Consider the following 18,251-nt stretch of genomic DNA (forward strand, 5'->3'; position numbering starts at 1 on the left):
CCCCAAATGGAAGCAAGCTATGGAAGAACATCTTGATGCCTTACAAAAAACTAATACTTAGGAACTTATTGATCTTCCTCCTGGTAAATCTGTAGTTGGATGCAAGTGGATCCACAAAATAAAAACCCACTCTAATGGGTTAGTAGCCTCAACTATTTAACAATTACTCAACCAGATATATGTCATGTTGCCCACTTTGTCAGCCGATTTGCATTAGCACCTCGCTTTGTTCACTACGTTGTAGTTCTTTGGATTATTTGATATCTTTGTGGTACTCTTTTTCAGAGACTTCTTTTTTTTTATTTCTCTTCTCGAAATACGTGCTTATTATGATGCTAATTGGCGAGGGATGTTATGGATTGTCATTTCGCCATAGGATTTTGTGTTTTTCTTGGAGACTTCTTGATTTCCTGGAAAAGGAAGAAACAAAAAGTGGTTGCTTGCTCAAGCGCTGAAGCTGGATGTTGAGCACTTGCTCACACCACTTCAAAAATTATTTGGATACAACGGTTACTTCAAGATGGGTATCTCACACTTCGGTCCCTCTTCTCTTTTTTGTGATAATAAAAGTGCTATTCAAATAGAAAACAATGATGTATTTATTGAGTGGATAAAAGCCTATTGAAATTTATTACCATTTTGTTCATCATCATGTTTTAGCTAGGACTATTCAGCTCCCTTTTGTTCCTTATGAGCATCAAGTTGCGGATCTACTTATAAAGACTCATCCAACTATGTGGTTTCACTATTTATTGTCCAAACTCTAGTTGCTCTTTTTTAAGGCACCTTGAGTTTGAAGGGGATTGTTGAAATAGAATGTTTATAATGTTACTGCGGTATATAAAAACTAATAGGTGGCTTGTCAATTTATGTAAATCTTATGTGAAGGTGAGGTGTAGCACGATTTGGGAAGGTGGCTTAGTCTTGTTGTGCAAGACTTCTTATTGTATATAATGACGAGAATTATTAACAAATCATACATATTTTGTGTCTACATATTTGAGTTTTCTAACAAAGAGAAGGGGGAGGGGGGGGGGAAGGGGAGATGAAAAAATTCAGTGAGATAGTGGGAGGGAAATGGGGTTGAATTGGGGCTTTTAAGCCCCAACTAATCCAAGGGGATTCGAATCATAAAAGTTCAAACTATAATATATATATTATATATGGGAAAAGCTAATGTTAGCCGGCTCGCGCATCCCGTTCTCAAACACCGACGGTCTGGATCATTACGTAGTTGATGGACAGTCTTCGAAAAATTGCTTTAACGCCGCCTACAACCATTCAGGTGAATTCAAAAAATTAATTTTTTAATGTATACTCTGACGCACTTAACGCCTCGTAAGTGCTGACTTAAAAAGCTTTTAACTCTCTCTCTTCTCAACGTCCCCTCTCTTCTTCTTCACTCTCTCTCTATAGCTTTACACAAAAAAGAGCTTCTCTCTCTCAACAGAGAAGAAGCCTACACAAAAAAGGGTTTCTCTCTCTCTCTTCCAACAGAGAAAAAGCTATGTTTCTGTACCATCCATTTCCAACAGAGAAGAAGCTCTCCACCTTGGTTTTCTTCTCTTCCTCTTCCCTGTGCCAAGGCTCTCCTCTTTGGTATTCCTTTTCTTCTTCTTCTTCTTCTTTTTTTTGCTTTATATTTATTTATTTATTTATTTTACTTTTCACGTTTCTGCCAGGCTTTCAATTTTCCGACGAGTTAGGAAATAGCTGATTTTTATATATCTTCTTGTTCTTCATTAGGCGGAGGGTTGGCGGTTATTACAACTTGGCTGAGGCCTCTGGTTTGATTTTTGAAAGGTATTTTGAGCTCGATTACCTCCTAGGGAGAGAAAACTCAGGTTCGGTAACGTTTCAAATCCGTAGGGTATTGGGCTTGTCAATCTATTACATGTCAAAGTAAGTGGAGTGAGAGAAGTGCAGTTCGAAGTGCTTTCAGGTATCGTGCCGAGAAGCTGGTTATTTGATAGTATCAGACCCTTCAAATTATACAAAGACCCAATGTTCGATGGAATCGGGCCTCTCAGATAATTGAACCTTAGAGAGACGTTTTTTCAGATTTGAGAGCTCGACGAGCGAGAAAGGTATCCTCCCTGTTAGGTTATTCGCGTGTGGTATCAGGAGCTCCAATACCCTATGAGCTCCCCATGTTGAGGAGGTATACTGCCACTAAGCTCATTCCTAGAACGCTCCAAATGAGTGAGGGATTTGCAGAGAGAGACTTCAATTGGAATAGGACCTGAGAGCTTGTTATCATACACAAGCAAGTTTTCTAATCGAGCCAATAGCCCGATTCATGGTTTATGAAAATTTTGATTTCTATGTTTGCTGTGGCTTCAGGGATAGAGTTTCAAAGAGCTAACAGATCTCCAACCTTTTTTTACTTCACCAATTTATTGCTTTAAAAGGAGTGCATTCAAATGTTATGATTTATAATGTCCAAATTTACATGTAAATAGTAATATTTATCTGCACAATGATCCTCTTATTTAAATTTATTTGTTTCTGTTTAGCCATTCAAATGTGACGCTTGGATTTCAGGTTTAATTTAGTGGTGGAGAAGTCCTAGGGACTCGTACTTTTGCACCATTTTGTCTGATTTTCAAGCAGAATGTAGTAGTTTGAAGGTAAACCAGTATAAATGTTTGTGCCATTAATATGCTAAATGATTTGCTTCATAGAAAATACGTTCCCGACGTTCGTTTTCCTTTGTCGATACTGGTCCATTGTAAGAAGGGAAAGTCCATTATTTTATTTAATGTGTGTTGTTGGATTCAATAGGAATTAGAATCAGCTTTTCTTTTGACGTGGAATTCCAGAAGATGTTCATTTTTTGGTTTTGTGCGTAATGATATGGAATGCTATCGACTTTGAAGTGAATGTCAATTGTGAATTTGAAGGACCAATTGCGTGCATATCATTTAATTTTAGTGAGCCATTTGGATATCACTTTGTTAGCAAGGTTAGTATGCGGAGAGGCTTATGTGCCCACTATAGAGTGGATATGCTTCTCATGGATGTTATATTTTTTAATACTTAGATATAACAGTTGGCACAAGCTTCAAGTTTAGATTTCAAAACCATGTTAGGAAAGATGATTGTCTCTCTTTGTGTATATCAAATCTCCCTAAAGTAGTCTTAAATATCAAGTGACACTTTTTTGAAGCAGTTTCATTATATCTATTAGGTTCGTTACCCATTGTTAACCATCTTAGATAAATCGATTAATAATATTTGTGATGAATTTTTTAGTATATTCGTTATGACTTATTTGTAGAATGGCTCTCAACAACCAATTCCCTCTAAAGATTTATAAACGCAAACCAAGATGTTGTCGGATGCATGTGTTAATAGCAAAGACACATGATAACTACAATAGGCATTTTTATAAATGCTCTAACTGGAAGGTATGTGATTTATTCGTTGATATATTATAGAAATATATTAGTATTCATTTGTAAGCATATATCTAACACACATTTATCTTATCATATTAATCACCAGAATGAGACTGGATGCGGCTATCTAGAGCGGTGTAATGAAATTCTAGGTGAAGATAGGAAATCTGTGGTTAAAAGGTTCATGTCTCAGAGGTCAGATGCTTGTGTTGCTGATGGAGTAGATGCATCTTCATATGAAAAAAGCGAAGTGCAAATCTGTTGCTATGGTCCATGAGAAAGTAGACCTTCAAAAAATTATTCTCATATGTATAATTTTATTTATGATATTGATGTTTGCTCTCCTATTTTTTGTAAAAAGAATTGGTATATGTTTTATGGTATCCATATATTTATAATTGTATATAATTATCGTTCTCTATCTTCTATGGAAGAACAATGTTCAATTTAGTTTATTCGTACATTAATGTTCAATTCAGATATTTTTAAATGGTTTGAATCTCTCTTTCATGCATCTGATATTCTTAAGTGGTTTGAATCTCTCTTTCAAGCATCAGATATTCTTAAGTGGTTTGAATCTCTCTCTCTCTCTCTCTCTCTCTCTCTCTCTCTCTCTCTCTCTCTCTCTCTCAAGAATTATATATTCTTAAGTGGTTTGAATGGTGAAAGCACCATATAGACCTACAAAGTGACAATGAACATTATTTGGCGATACCACACAAGCAATGACTTGTTTTGAGATACTTTGACATGGCTTCACCTAACAAATTACCAGGTCCCTTTTTATTAACTTCAAGTCTCCCTGGTGAGAACCAAGGAGTCCCAGATTAAACAAACTTTCACTTTCAAACAACGTTGGGCGTTCCCACAAAATATTTACTTCAATAGTGATGAGTGTATGCTACTGCCATCATTTACATATCCCTTACTTCTACGATTTGCTTATTGCTGTTTTTTGGATACCTGTTTTCATTATTTATTTGTCACAACTGTTCGGGCTTGAGTTCATGTACAAACTTTTGAGAGCGAGAGAGAGAGCGAGGGAGAGAGAGATATACTAGGCTAAATCTTATCTAGTGGAGTGTTGCTTCTTCTAAAACATTATATTACGATTGTATTGATCAGGCAATTGGGGTGGTAAAATGCTTACTCTAAATTGTCTACACAAACACACATTTAAGCCCTAGCTTAACAGTAAGAGTGATTTTATCTCCAAAGTATAATTCAAGCAAGTGCACGTTGGTTCCACAACTTTTGTATAAGAATGAAAGAGCACTCCAAATTATCCAAATTCTCCACAAAAAGAAAAAATAAAAAAAAATAAAAAGCATATGTATAAGGCTCTCTCTCTCATACACATGCTCACGTGTGAGCAAACACACATCCTCAATTATAATTCAACCAGAAAAGTAATGTTGGTTACAAAAGTATCAAGTGATGAATGCCCACAAAATTTTTTTCAAGGCAAATAATTTGCACATCAATAGCAATCTCTCTAATACATTGAAAATAACCAATAACATTTAGAGTATCTTATCATATTCCACCCAATTCTGAGGTGGAGTTGCAATCCAGGTGGGGATAAACAAAAGCCATTCTACATAATTTCAAAACAACTAATAACATTTAAAACATCTTCATATATGAGAGTTTGAGCAAGTTTTCACAAGTTCCCATAATACATTTAAAGCTTTCCATTTCAGCAAAGCTTTTCCAAAGCCAAGTTTTCATCTCCTCCACAGTTTTCTAATGCAGTTCACACCTGGCTCTCTGGAAACCCCATCTCCACCAACTTTTGAACCTATTCAATAACCCACATCATTCAACAGTCAAATAGAATGTTTCATGGTTATATGTTAATGTATTCTGCCTTGTGAAAATTATCAACCAAGATTAGACAGATGGAAAAAAATTGCGAGAGAGAGAGAGAGAAAGAGAGAGAGAGAGAGAGCTCCATGTTACCATAGGCAGCTAGAAAAATAAAAACGTTAAGGTAATTATGGGCATCTCACACAAGGAATTGAAAAATATTAAAGTAAAAACCCCACTTTAATGCCCAATTAGCCTTGGTACAAGTCAAAGAAACAACTAGAGAGCCCCTGAAAAAAAACTTATAATTTTTCAGACCTCATGGAAATGCTCATAAAATACAATATTAATCCCCTAAGTTGCCAAGTATGAAATATTATTTCAGTTCCACTGCAATGAGTAATACAATTATGATTCATTAATCCCCTAATTTATCAAAAACCATTTGGTTCTTCCATTTATCAGAACAAAGGCCGTAATAACACAATGATTGTTATGTAAAATGAGATATATATATATATATATATATAGAGAGAGAGAGAGAGAGAGAGAGAGAGAGATGTATCTCTGCTAGACTTTTATATACACATAAAATGTCTGAGACATAAAAATTGTATCCCTGCAGCAACATAGGCCCCTCCTTTGAAGTACTTCCATATGAATTTGTCCTCTCTGTTAGAGACATAAAATGCAATATGAGTGACAATAGTGTTCCAAATGAAGTTACAAATAAGAACTTACATGCATATAAAAATGTTTGAAATTGAATTTAAAAATATGAACTTAACAATGTAGCACATCTACTGCCTTCTTAGAGTCCGAAGATTACGATATGTTTTGTCCTTAGCCCTATAAGAAAAAGATAAATTCATATGTTAGCATTTCAATTGAAGCAGTTGTCCTCAGGCATTTAAAAGTATGCAGTTGTACCTATCACAAACAAACGATGGACAGTTCCTTTTGTCATGACCATTGCCATTGCAGACGGCACATTTCCTTTGTTTTGTCTTCGACTTCCATCCCTGAGAACGAGCTTTCAGCCTTTTAGTGGTCGGTCGCCCCTTTGTCCGTGCTCGTGTAGGTTCAAGGACATTGCGACAATGGTTACTTCTACTTGGGGTGTTACTACAACTGGCAGAATTATCATCTTCATTGACATGGCTCATTGCATTATCTTGTAGACCTCTATTGCACACAAACTTTTCATCAAACTAATGAATTCCATTTTGTCTTATGGACATTACAAACTCATAGCCCTCTGCACTATGTGAAGAACGCTCAGTAAAGGATCGACTTGCCTGCATAAACTCATTATATCTAATGGAGCGTGGTAGTTCAGATGTTGCTTGAATTTGTTCCCCAATGTCATCAATAAAAACTCCCTTCTTCACATCCTTGGTCCAACGCTTCATTATATATTGTGGAGGGATTTCAAAAACATCTTTCACCATAAAAATCTTCAGTACTACAAAGAAGACTCATTCTCTCAAAGAAGTGACAACTGCAAGAAACAAAATTGTCATGACAATTTAATTTCAATAAGTATTGTCTAGATCCAGACCCCGGGACTGCCACCTTAAAGGTAGCAAGTTGTCCATTGTCTTCAACTATCTCCCTCGTAAAACTAAAGCAATTAGCCACCTCTTCACCAAATATCTTTAAAATCTTTTGAGTATAGATTTTTGATGCATGTGACTCAATGAAAGTAGTTGTTCGCAATACTGGATTAGTTTGAATATCTTTCAAGTCATTTTCCCTCTCTTTTCGCACCTTCTTATCTTTGACTTTTGTAATGTGTGCAAGCTTGTTGTGGGTGTCAAGTACGTCTTGAAGTGACAATTCATCCCTTCACTCCTTTGAGTAGAAGTCATACTAGCAGTGAACGTGTCAACCAAGTATGCGTCAACCCATTGCATGCAACAACATAAAGCCTACTGAGCCATTCATCGTCTTCCAGGTTAGAATTATCAATCATTGATTTCCAAGTCAATTCAAATTCTCTAAATGTTGGGTTAGCCACACACCTCCAAAAGGTATCTGAATAAAAAGGATGCATACCCAAGACGACACATTTTTTCTTTGATCTTTGGAAATATGTGACACTTACAATAATGATGCTTACTTTGGTAAAGAACTTGCCTCACTGCATATGAAATTGCAGGATCTTGATCAGTGAGAATAACGCCTGGTTGTCGTCCACCCATGGCTTCCAACCAGTTTTCAAATACCCATATAAATGATTCTATCTTCTCATCAAATATGAGTACAAATCCAAAGAAATTTGTATTGAAATGGTGATTTACACCAAGTATAGGTGCAAACGGCATAACAAATGCATTTGTCTTGTATCAAAAGTAACCACATCAAAAAAGCATTGATAGGAAACTCTAGATGTAGAATCTACCCATAAAATACTGCGAATGTGATCCTCGTCATCTAATCTCAATCTATAGAAGAATGATGGGTTTGATTGCTGCTCTTTATAGAGCCATTGCAAAATTCAATTGCCATCTTTTCCTCTAAGTTTTCTTCTAGTGTTTGTTATTTCATTTTGAATGTCCTTTTGTGTACAAGGGACATTGTCTATCCCTTCAACCTGCTCTATGAATATGTCATGAAGATGTCTAGGCTTAACCATTGCCGAGCTCATTGAGTGTATCAATGAGTTTGTAGCACTCGACAATGATAGATGCGTGCGAATTAGACGAGATTTTCTTGGACTAAGTAGAACATGATTATGAACATTAACATCACTAGTCACTTTCGACTCGCCGTCTTCTTGACAACTTATGCACATCCTAACTTTGCACCCTCACCTTAATTCAGCGTAAACTTTTCCACTCTTATTAGGTCTATCTTGTTTAACCCCTTCCTTCGAGTACACATAAACCCTATTGATCTATTTACCTTCCTTGTTATGAGTAGTCCCCCTGCGAATACCAAAACCTTTGGTCAATGCACAAGACTTATAGAACTCATATGCATCATCATCTGCTCCAAACATCATTCGGTTCTTCTATTTTTTGGCTGATGTTTGGTGAGTCACAACCACCATCTGGGATTTCTTCAATGCTGCCTATATTTGGGCATGTACTAGATGTCATACCGACTGAATCCGTGGGATCCATCTTAGTTTTTTTACTTACCTAACGTGAAACTACAAACTACAAAAATAGATGTATTCAAACCTTCATCTTAAGAATATCAATCATATTTTTCTCAACCCACCTTGCCACATGCAAAAATTGTAACAAATAGATACTACATACTTGCAATATAACCTCATGCAGCAAGGGCGAAAAAACCCAATTGATAAAAAAAATGCAGCAAAAAGTCAAAAAGGGAAAACAATGGGGGAGAAATACACAATTGTAAAAATAAATAAATTTTTATAATAGAGGTATTCTAATTTCTAAGAGTAAGTGATTTACTATATGGTGCATCAGATGCCACATGAAGATATTGGACTTGGACTACATATGATATATCAAAATGTACAAAAATAAACATAACAGAGCTCCAGAAATTTGTAATCTCTCTTGCTTAGGACATAGTTCTTAGTAGATACATGAACCAAATTCCTTAAACTTAACATCCAATTTATGCATCATCATGAAAATCCCTTTCTTTTTTGGGTCAAAATACCTGCTAAAATTGAACCACAATCTCGGGTAATAGAAAGCACCAATTGTGACTGCCAAATCAACTCTGAAAAACTGTTTTAGAGAAAATTCCCGATGTAGATAGAACATAAACCCTAATCAATCAAGAATAAAACAATTATATTAGCAAAAATGAACAGCTATAAAACTGCGCTAATCGCCAGAAAATCAACAATAATAACATAAAAGACAAAAAATTAACAGGTTGCTGAACAATATTCGCATAAATAAACTAAATACACAAAATAAAATAGTACTATTATCTTGAAAAATAAACATATAATTGCCGGAAAACGAGATGTAGTCTGAAAAATGAACGAACAGTAGCCAGAAAAGCTAAATCGAGCTCAAAATACCTTTCAAAAATCAAACCAGAGGCCTCAGCCAAGTCGCAATAACCGCCATCCCTCCGCCTAATCAAGAACAAGAAGATATATAAAAATCAGCAATTCCCTAACTCGCCGAAAAATTGAAAATCCGTCAGAAACGTGAGAAAAAAAAAAAAGGAGAGGAAGTTGGAAAAGGAAATACCAGGGAGGAGAGCCTTGGCACAGGGAAGAGGAAGATAAGAAAACCAAGGAGGAGAGCTTCTTCTCTGTTGGAAATGGCGCAGGAACATAACTTTTTCTCTGTTAAAAGAGAGATAGAGAGAGAGGGAGAAAAGCCCTTTTTTGTGTAAGATTCTTCTCTGTTGGAAGAGAGAGAGAGAAGCTCTTTTTTGTGTAAACCTATGGAGAGAGAGTGAAGAGGAAGAGAGAGAGGATGTTGAGAAGAGAGAGAGTTAAAAGTTTTTTGAGTCAGCACTTACGAGGCGTCAAGTGCGTCAGAGTATACATTAAAAAATTAATTTTTTTTGAATTCACCTAAATGGTTGCAAGCAGTGTTAAAGCAATTTTTTGAAGACCGTCCATCAGCAGCATAATGATCCAGACCGTCGGCATTTTGGGAGCGAGGTGCGCGAGCTGGCTAACATAAGCTTTACTCATATATATATATATATATGTATATATATATATATATATATATATATATATATGAAAAACTCTTTCCAATGCCTATAAGCTAAAATGAACAGTCCCCTCATTACCACGTAAACTTCATCGCACGGTTACAGTTGTTCGGTAGTGTTTCAATTTTCATTTTGTTTCTACAAACCTAAATTACTTGAAATTTGGAGCATGTGTTTTTAGAATTTGGAGGTATTTTAGTCAATTTATATTTTATAAATTATTATTTTCATATTTTTATTAGGTGCGCCTCACTAAGATGTACACACGCTCCAAATTTCAGATCATTCTGATTAGTAAAAACAAAATGAAAATTGAAACACTACCAGACAACTGTGCCCGTGCAATGAAGTTTGGATGATGATCAATGTAGGCAAAATCACTGTTCATTTTCACCTATAGGCATTTTGTAGTATCTTCCGATATCTACAGGAAGTGGTCTGATAAAATAGATATTAGACTTGTGAAAAAAACATGGGTCAAACCAATATGTGGAACATCTTATTGCTCCATACACATGGATGATACAGAATGTAGGGATGGAACATCCTATCACTCCATATACAAGGATGATCCATAATGCAGGGCTGACATGTGTTCCTTGAAAGAAAGACTAATGTGATCTTGCCGGGGAATATATATTTTTATTTTCTTCTTATCTCCCCTTTTCTTTTCTTTTCTTTTTCTTTTGACAAAGATCACAACAAATAGTCTTACTACAATAACTCTTGCTTCACATAAAATAAAACTAACAAATCCACGATCTTAAAAACCTTAATGCCACTTCTTATTCTTGAGAATTATAAATATTAAATTATAAGAAATAAAATGGAGAGTGTTGGAGATTACCTCAACCGGACTTATTATACTTAACATCGAGTCACCACCATCTGATTGCTTGGGATCGACGATCTAGCTTCAATCTCAACCAGAAAAGCAATTTTAGGCCAAACTTTTTCATGGAACTATAAATTTCCCATTTGATCACAAATCTTTGAACCTAAGTCCAAACTCCCAAAGATCTAGTTGAGCATATCTTCTACTACCCAACCCTTAGGTTTAATCAAGATGAGAGAGAATGGGAGATATCCTAGGGTTGGGGTGTACCCCTTCTATGGGCTAAGAGAGAGAAGAGGCTAGAGAGAGAGACCTAGAGAGAGGAGAGACAATGGGGCATGCCCCTTAAAGGGAGAGAGAGTTTAGCGAGAGAGAGAGAAAAGAGAGATTGGTGCAAAGAATAGAGGAGGGGAGGTCCTCAATTTATAGAAAAAAATTAGGTCTATGGTTTCATAGAGTTTCTCATAGTTTGCATCTTAAATGAGATTGAACATGGACCATCGGTCAATAGTGACTTGTAGAGTGAGAGATCTGAGCCATCCATTCCATAGATGGGTCATCAATATTATGGAAGGTGCATGAATTATTATCCCTTTTTCCTAAACTATTTTCCCATCAATAGAAATTCAATAAATTAAATTCAATTAAAATAATATGCATACCATAAAATAACACAAGTCTTCTCATACTTTTCACAATATCTTTCAAAACATATCAAGTCAATATCTAGTTAGTAGTTAAAAAATATATTCCAACCATTTGACCACATGTCATATCCCATGAAATTAGCAAAGAGAATAACGGGGTGGGACATGCCACCCTAGAGGAGGCTTCATAGGCCCCATCTCCAACAACATGGTGGGCCCATGTGCAGAATGGGCCCTTATAAAAATTTTATATATAAAAAAATTGGAAATAATTTTAGAATATTATTTGAATATTTAAATCAATATAAAATCAATATCTTTATTTTCATAAGCTCAACTTTTATAAATAAGATATCCAAAGATTTATTAAAATTTAAATAATAATTCTAAAATAATATTTATCATAAAACAACCATAATTAAACTAACAAAATATGAAAAGGATCTATATGGCTTAAGAATCAATAATCATGAGACACTCCAACTTCAACTATCGACTGCAAACCGCACTTACTTTATCAAACTGACCTAGTGTTTCCCATGACCCACAGTCCAAGCAAGAGCTCATTAGTGGGTCACCAAAGTTTAGCAGATGAGCCAAGGGGTCGCAATCCCAGTCTATGGAGTTTAGGTCCTCTCTTAGAGACGGGCCAAGGTCACCTAGACCTAATGCGACCACAGCTCATATGGCACATAGGGGTATCTATCGCACATGCATACAATTCACTCTAAAAGGAGGATTGCTTTCTCAAAACGATTTATCAATATGCATGTCGTGTGTTGGTACATAGATGAGGCTTTGGCCCCCGTCTCTGTAGGCCACCATCACACACAAGGGTCACACAGTCCCTCGGCTCACTCATCCGCACATACTCCAACCTCATCAATGGATGACCCATTAGAACCCTCATCGATTTGCATTTTATGCCCAGGTAACATGGGTTTTTCCCAACTGACTGGCCTAGACTGTCAAGCATAGTTTGCTATCAGCAAACATCGTTTGCTTAGTATGGTCCACAAGGGACTACACTCCTATTGAGTTCATGTTCCACTATATCATTTCATTTTACAAACACTCATAGGGCCTTTAAATGCCACATAAACCCAACATCTCCCACTTGGCCTTTGAAGGCCTTACATTCTCTCTTCCTCACTTTCTCTCATCCCCATCTCTCTCTCCCAGTTATAATCTCTCTTTCAAGTATTTTTCACTTATTGTCTCTTAATACATTAATCATGGCTTTCGCCATCAATCCTTTCACAAAAGGACTTATTAAAGGCAACACTTTTTTTTTTTTTTTTTTTTTTCAAATCTTGTCCTAAAAGTGGTCGTAGCACATCTTTCATATTGCATCGCGAATCTCAGACTTGTCATCGCAGAAGACCATCACGTATTCTCATCGTATGGGGTTGTATGTTCATGTGCTCAAAGGAGTTCTTCTAATAAGTTTCTTCTTTCTGTAGCCTTACAACCAGTACCACACATCCAAGTTCCTTGAGTGAACAACATTATCGTATGTTGTTCCATCTGACATGTCAAATACTAACAGGTGCTCCTAATAGAATATTTAGTTTCTGTGGACCTCAATATTTCTCATTATTACCTCATTCCTCAAGTGATAGAAACATGGTTTTATATGCTTAGAGTTCTTATGGAATCGTGGCTCCTTTAACACGCATATCGCCGCTGTGTTGTCACAGAAAATCCTTACTGCCTCACAACGCACGGGGTCAAAGTCGAGTCTATTAATAACTTTCTTAATCCATACAGCCTCCTTGGCCCCCAAACAGCACGCCACGTACTTTGCCTCCATAGTAGACAATTTCACCACATCATGTTTTTTTGATTTCTAAGAATCTATACCCCTTCCAAGCATGAATACATATCCAAATGTAGACTTAGCATCATCTGGATCCGTGAGATAGCTTTCTAAGGACTACGTAGTGCCAGCGCCGGCTGAGACCTGGAAGGCGTAGCATCGGTCGGGAAGAAGAGCGCAGCTAGCAGCGCCGGTCGGAAAGAAGAGAACCCAGTGCCTGTTGGGAAGAAGAGAACCTAGCACCGGTTGGGAAAAAGAGAACCCAACGCCAGTTGGGAAGAAGAGAGCAGCGCCGGCTGTGAAGAAGAGAACCCAACACCGGTTGGGAAGATGAGAGTCCAGCACCGGCTGAGTTCTGACATGCATGGATTGAGAGGGCCACTTGTTAGATGCATGCTGATGTAAGTGCCATTTGTCCAGATTTAAAGCTTTCTAATGACACTTGGACCACCACCCCAAACATAAGCGTACTTAAGCCACTCCTCTCACTCACGCCACTCACCCTTCCCCCATTTTTCCTCTCTCTCTAAGACACAAGGTGAAGAGGTGACTATTGGAGGGCAGCCACTGTAGGGCAAGTGGAGGCTATGAAGAGGACTAAGGAAACCACAATTGTTATCTATTTGTAAGTGGATCCATTACCCTTGTATGGTAGTCATGAGAATGCATGAAATTATAAGCATGTAGTTTGAGCAATGTGAATGTATATGATGTAGAAAACCTTAAGCCTTTTTCACTAGAATTTGAAGATTTTTGTTCTATGATTATGGTGAATGTAAATGAATGTATGATTCTTAGATTTTGCAAGAAATGCATGTTATGTATGTACATTGAGAGGAAATAATTATTATCATGTTCTTCACCATGGAATATAGGTCATGGAATGTGTTTTTGAAATATGTTACATGGTACTGTGAAATTCTAGGAATATGCGTGTTTTTGGCAAAGAATTTTTAATGGTCATATGAGGTTCGATTGACCTCAAATTAATACCATTGGAAAGATGTGTGAGTAGTAAAACCTTTGTTTTTACCCGTTGTTCAAATTCTCTACAAAAAGGAAGTTACGTTTCAAAGTAAGGAGGTATACCACTATTGACTGTTTCCTGGATTTTTCACTAATACCACTGTTGGCACTAATTTTAACTAACAAAACGAGGTTCAATTTCGGCCAAACCATAGCCATTTGAAAGATCGTTGAATGGGCTAAAAGTTACATGAATAAATTATTTTGATATTCTTCTTAGATTGAAAGTTATCTTTGTTTTATTACGGTATGTCGTTGTGGGCAGTATTGACAAAAATTCATAACTATAACCTTGCTTGGCATCGAGTTTTGAACCACCAAATCGAATCTGATTTCTTTAAAACTGGCCTTGTTAAAAAGATACACGTTTTGTCTTGAACTTTTATTTTGAAACCGTCACAAATTGCCTCACGGTTTGAAAGTTATAGTATTTGGAAGCAGGGTACATTACTGCCCACTGTACACAGCAGAGTGCAGCTAATTGACCCTCACTTCTTCGAACCCCTTAAGGGGCCAAACGGGCCCAATGGTCTTCAAACTACCCCTATTTGAAAGATAACTGAGTCTAATATAAAATTCATCTTCGAACTATCTTTAAATTCTAAGTGAACTGAAAGTTATAACCTTATTTTGATTCCATGTCACTGCCTGAATTTCAGAAAAATCGTGACATCAATACTGAGATTTCTATGACTCTCATAATGTATGACACTAGTACTATTACTATATGATACTCTGTTACACTGTGACCCTGATACAGATATTCCGTGACATTGAGACTGTTAAAAGGCACTACTGATATTGTTATTATGTGATACTGATACTATTATTCTGCAATACTGTGAATATGACTCTAGGATTCTAATATATGCATAATTCTGACTCTGTTATATGAATACTATTTTGTGATTTCTGACCACTACGCCATGGGTCCTCCGTTAATAGTGGATCCTGTGATTTTGTTATATTAATACTGTCATACATGTCATGACCACTACGCAATGGGTCCCCAATGGGTAGTGGATATTTCTGAATACTGTCATATGCATTCTGTTGTACGTGACTTCTGGCCACTACGCAATCGGTCCTCCATTGATAGTGGATATTCTGATTTTGTTATTCGAATTCTGTTATTCTGTAGATTTTGGCCACTACGTAATGCGTCCTCCATTGGTAGTGGATACTTTGGATTCTGTGACCGCTACGCAATGGATCCTCCAATGGTAGTCGGGTACTCTGCACTCGACTCCTATGATAGGAGTGAAGATGAGAGGTAACTGTATATATCAGGGTGGGTCGTGCCCCCCAATTTTCTTAGGCACTACGCATTGGGTCCTCCAATGGTAGTGTAACACCCTCTTGTCTAAAGCATAAATGAGGGTCGTATCTTGTAAGGCTTCAGCCTATTGAAAATCCCAAAGCACACTAGGGATTATGTGCGTGAGTGATGATATTACAAAGTAGGGCATCTACTTGTCATTGTCATCCCTCCTGAATAAGGGTAGAAGTCCCAAGTTTAGGACTGGGTTAACCTAATCACTGTGGTTTTTACTTCAGGAGTAATATTAATTTGTTCTGCTTGTCTGAATTTTGTATATAAAAATATCTGACTGTAACTATGACTTGCATAAAGGGTAGACATCACCTTAAGAACAAATAATGCTCTGACACCTGAGTTTTACCATACAACATTTATATGTATTCTGCCATATGACCTTATTATGTGAGACAATTGTTATTCCTGTTAAACCCTAAGCATATCATTTTATGTACACTGATAGTTAGGAATGCAAGGGTAGTGATCTACTTACTGGGCTTTTAGCTCAATTCAACTTAATCTCATAACTGTAGATTGAAGGTTGGTGGCAGTAGAGAAAAAAGTGGGCGGCAATTTGAGAGCGAGAAGCCTGAAATCGTGAAGTGAGAACCCGTCTTTTGAAGACTTCTATAGTAGGTTTTGGTTTTCAGCAGCATGATGAATGCTTCATTTTGTGTATTTTTTTGCCACTATTGCCTTCAAGAATTGTAAAGACTTTTGATGTTGAAGAAATGAAATGGTTGTATCTTTTGGTTTGATTTTTGGCTTGATGAATGGATTTATTTTAAAGTTTTCTTTCGTGGATTGCTCTCGATAATATCAAGAAGTAGCATAGTAAGTCTCATGCAATATGTAATTCAATACCCGTGGGTTTCACAATATGCAAAACTTTCATGAATCATAAAGGTTCAACCACACTAGTCATCTTGGTAGTAAATCCATATAAACCAAGTTATCTTAATCAATATAACATGTGTCAAGGAAGCCTAGCAAGATGGCATTCCTACAACATTCCATATGGTTCAAGGTCTTAGGTAATCGATGATTTTAAATAACTAGAAACATAGGTCAAGTCACATAGGTATTTAAAAACCAGTGCATGATAATTTTTCTCTCATTTTTATAAATAGCTTCAAAACTCAATGCTTTTCACTTTATAAAGACTTAGTGGACCTAACAAGGCTATGGGGTTTTCTCAAAAAAACACATTCATAGACTTAGGTTTTTCTTAAAACTTCCAATTTAATATTAAAATACATGTTTAGTCTTCAAAAGTCATTTTACCGCATTCACATACCAAGTCATGTTTACAGCTACAAAAACAAGTCATATAGTCTATATTACAATTTTATCTAAAACAAAGCATGACTATAGAATGGTTATCAAAATCTTGGCAAAAATTCATTTTTGGCAAATATGGAGACTTTATGAAGAGATCATCATCACATGCAATACATCATATTACTGGACATTTATTGAGAGGATGGTCACTAAGACCGAGTTCCATCATAACACTCCCTTCGTGCAGATATATTTAAATGATTCACACCAATCTTTCGTGTGTCATCATCCTTAGGGCTTAAAGCCATCGATCAAATCACATCTCTACGTATATCACTACCTTAAGTAGTTCATACTTTAGCACAAGGAGGCACTAAATATATGGTATTAAAAAATCAACTCTTTCAAATTTGTTAGCGCCTATCACTTAATGTCCATAAATTCCATACATATTCATAAAAAATTAGCCAAAATATAACCAAAGCATATTAAACATAATAAAAAAAGGTATTGAATCATCTTTCCCTATATAACCTTACCATGTAATATGGGATAAATTTCATACCTTAAAAGCATATAGTGTGGTACTTGGGCTTTTTTAATTTATTGCTTTTACTCGTTTGACGAGCTTTTGTGATCTTGGAAGAGCACACAATTGGTTTCACATGTCACAAAGTTTCCATCTCTTCGGCACTTGGATTCTCTCTATCTCACACCGTGAAGAAATTCTCTTTTTTATCCCATTATTTCAAATATCATAAATTTGATTCTCCTATTAATCTTTAGTGTTTCTTTGCTATCACCAAGTTTATATATGTATCCCTTCATCTTGAAGAAATCAAGATGTTCTTATAAGCATTGTGTTTCTTCTTCTTTCGACTATTCCCAAATCGAACATTCTTCATATATAATGTCTTATCTCGCCCACTCTGTATTACCTTTCTCCGAAATTTCATTATAATAAACCATACGCATGGCACACTATAAAACCCCTTTTAAATAAGCCTTAAAATGGTCTCCATTACTGGGAATCCAAATATATACCTTAACATTGTCATATCGTTTAATTTACTGTAGAATAGAATATGAGTATTCCATGATAAAAAATATGATACCTCTCAACTCATAAAGAGTTTCTCTCCGAATCCTTTTAAGTACAGAAATAGACTCAAAAATATAAAATAGTGCTCAGTTCCATCCCTAAATCATATCATTTAGTGAGTCTACCTTTTAGTGACTTTTGCATCACAATGTAATTTTTTCAAAAGAAAATCAGGTTGAGCATCTCTCAATAAAAAAAATTGTTTCTCTCAAGCCTTAGAGAATTTCTTCGTCAAATATCTTGTATTGAAAACTAGAATCAAAACCAAATCATAAAATCATAGTGTGAATGTAAGAATCCTAAAATTTAAAAAAAAAAAAAAGGAGAAAAGATGCTTTTAAA

The 18,251-nt window shown here is 36.1% G+C and overlaps 2 long non-coding RNA genes across 9 annotated transcripts; one reads left to right on the forward strand and one right to left on the reverse strand.

The window, feature by feature from the left end:
- Positions 1-1,151: 1,151 nt before the first annotated feature.
- LOC110008558 (uncharacterized) lies at positions 1,152-3,891 on the forward strand. Of its 4 annotated transcripts, XR_016050536.1 has the most exons (4): positions 1,380-1,599; positions 1,747-2,630; positions 3,281-3,410; positions 3,508-3,891. It is a non-coding gene; the product is annotated as an uncharacterized LOC110008558 (long non-coding RNA). The 4 variants fall into 4 exon arrangements; XR_016050534.1 differs by having other exon boundaries at positions 1,747-3,410; XR_016050535.1 differs by lacking the exon at positions 1,380-1,599 and adding an exon at positions 1,152-1,285 and having other exon boundaries at positions 1,747-3,891.
- An 879-nt stretch (positions 3,892-4,770) lies between these two features.
- On the reverse strand, positions 4,771-9,681 carry LOC110006789 (uncharacterized). Of its 5 annotated transcripts, none has more exons than XR_016050537.1 (6): positions 9,404-9,680; positions 9,229-9,285; positions 8,856-8,967; positions 5,999-6,059; positions 5,797-5,882; positions 4,771-5,202 (listed from the first exon to the last, which is right to left on the reverse strand). It is a non-coding gene; the product is annotated as an uncharacterized LOC110006789 (long non-coding RNA). The 5 variants fall into 5 exon arrangements; XR_016050539.1 differs by having other exon boundaries at positions 5,113-5,202; positions 5,787-5,882; XR_002280076.2 differs by lacking the exon at positions 5,999-6,059.
- Positions 9,682-18,251: the final 8,570 nt, after the last annotated feature.

This window comes from Amborella trichopoda, chromosome 2 (assembly GCF_054954075.1).
Source record: "Amborella trichopoda isolate Santa Cruz 75 chromosome 2, AtrichopodaSantaCruz75HAP2 v2.0, whole genome shotgun sequence".
Taxonomy (NCBI): domain Eukaryota; kingdom Viridiplantae; phylum Streptophyta; class Magnoliopsida; order Amborellales; family Amborellaceae; genus Amborella; species Amborella trichopoda.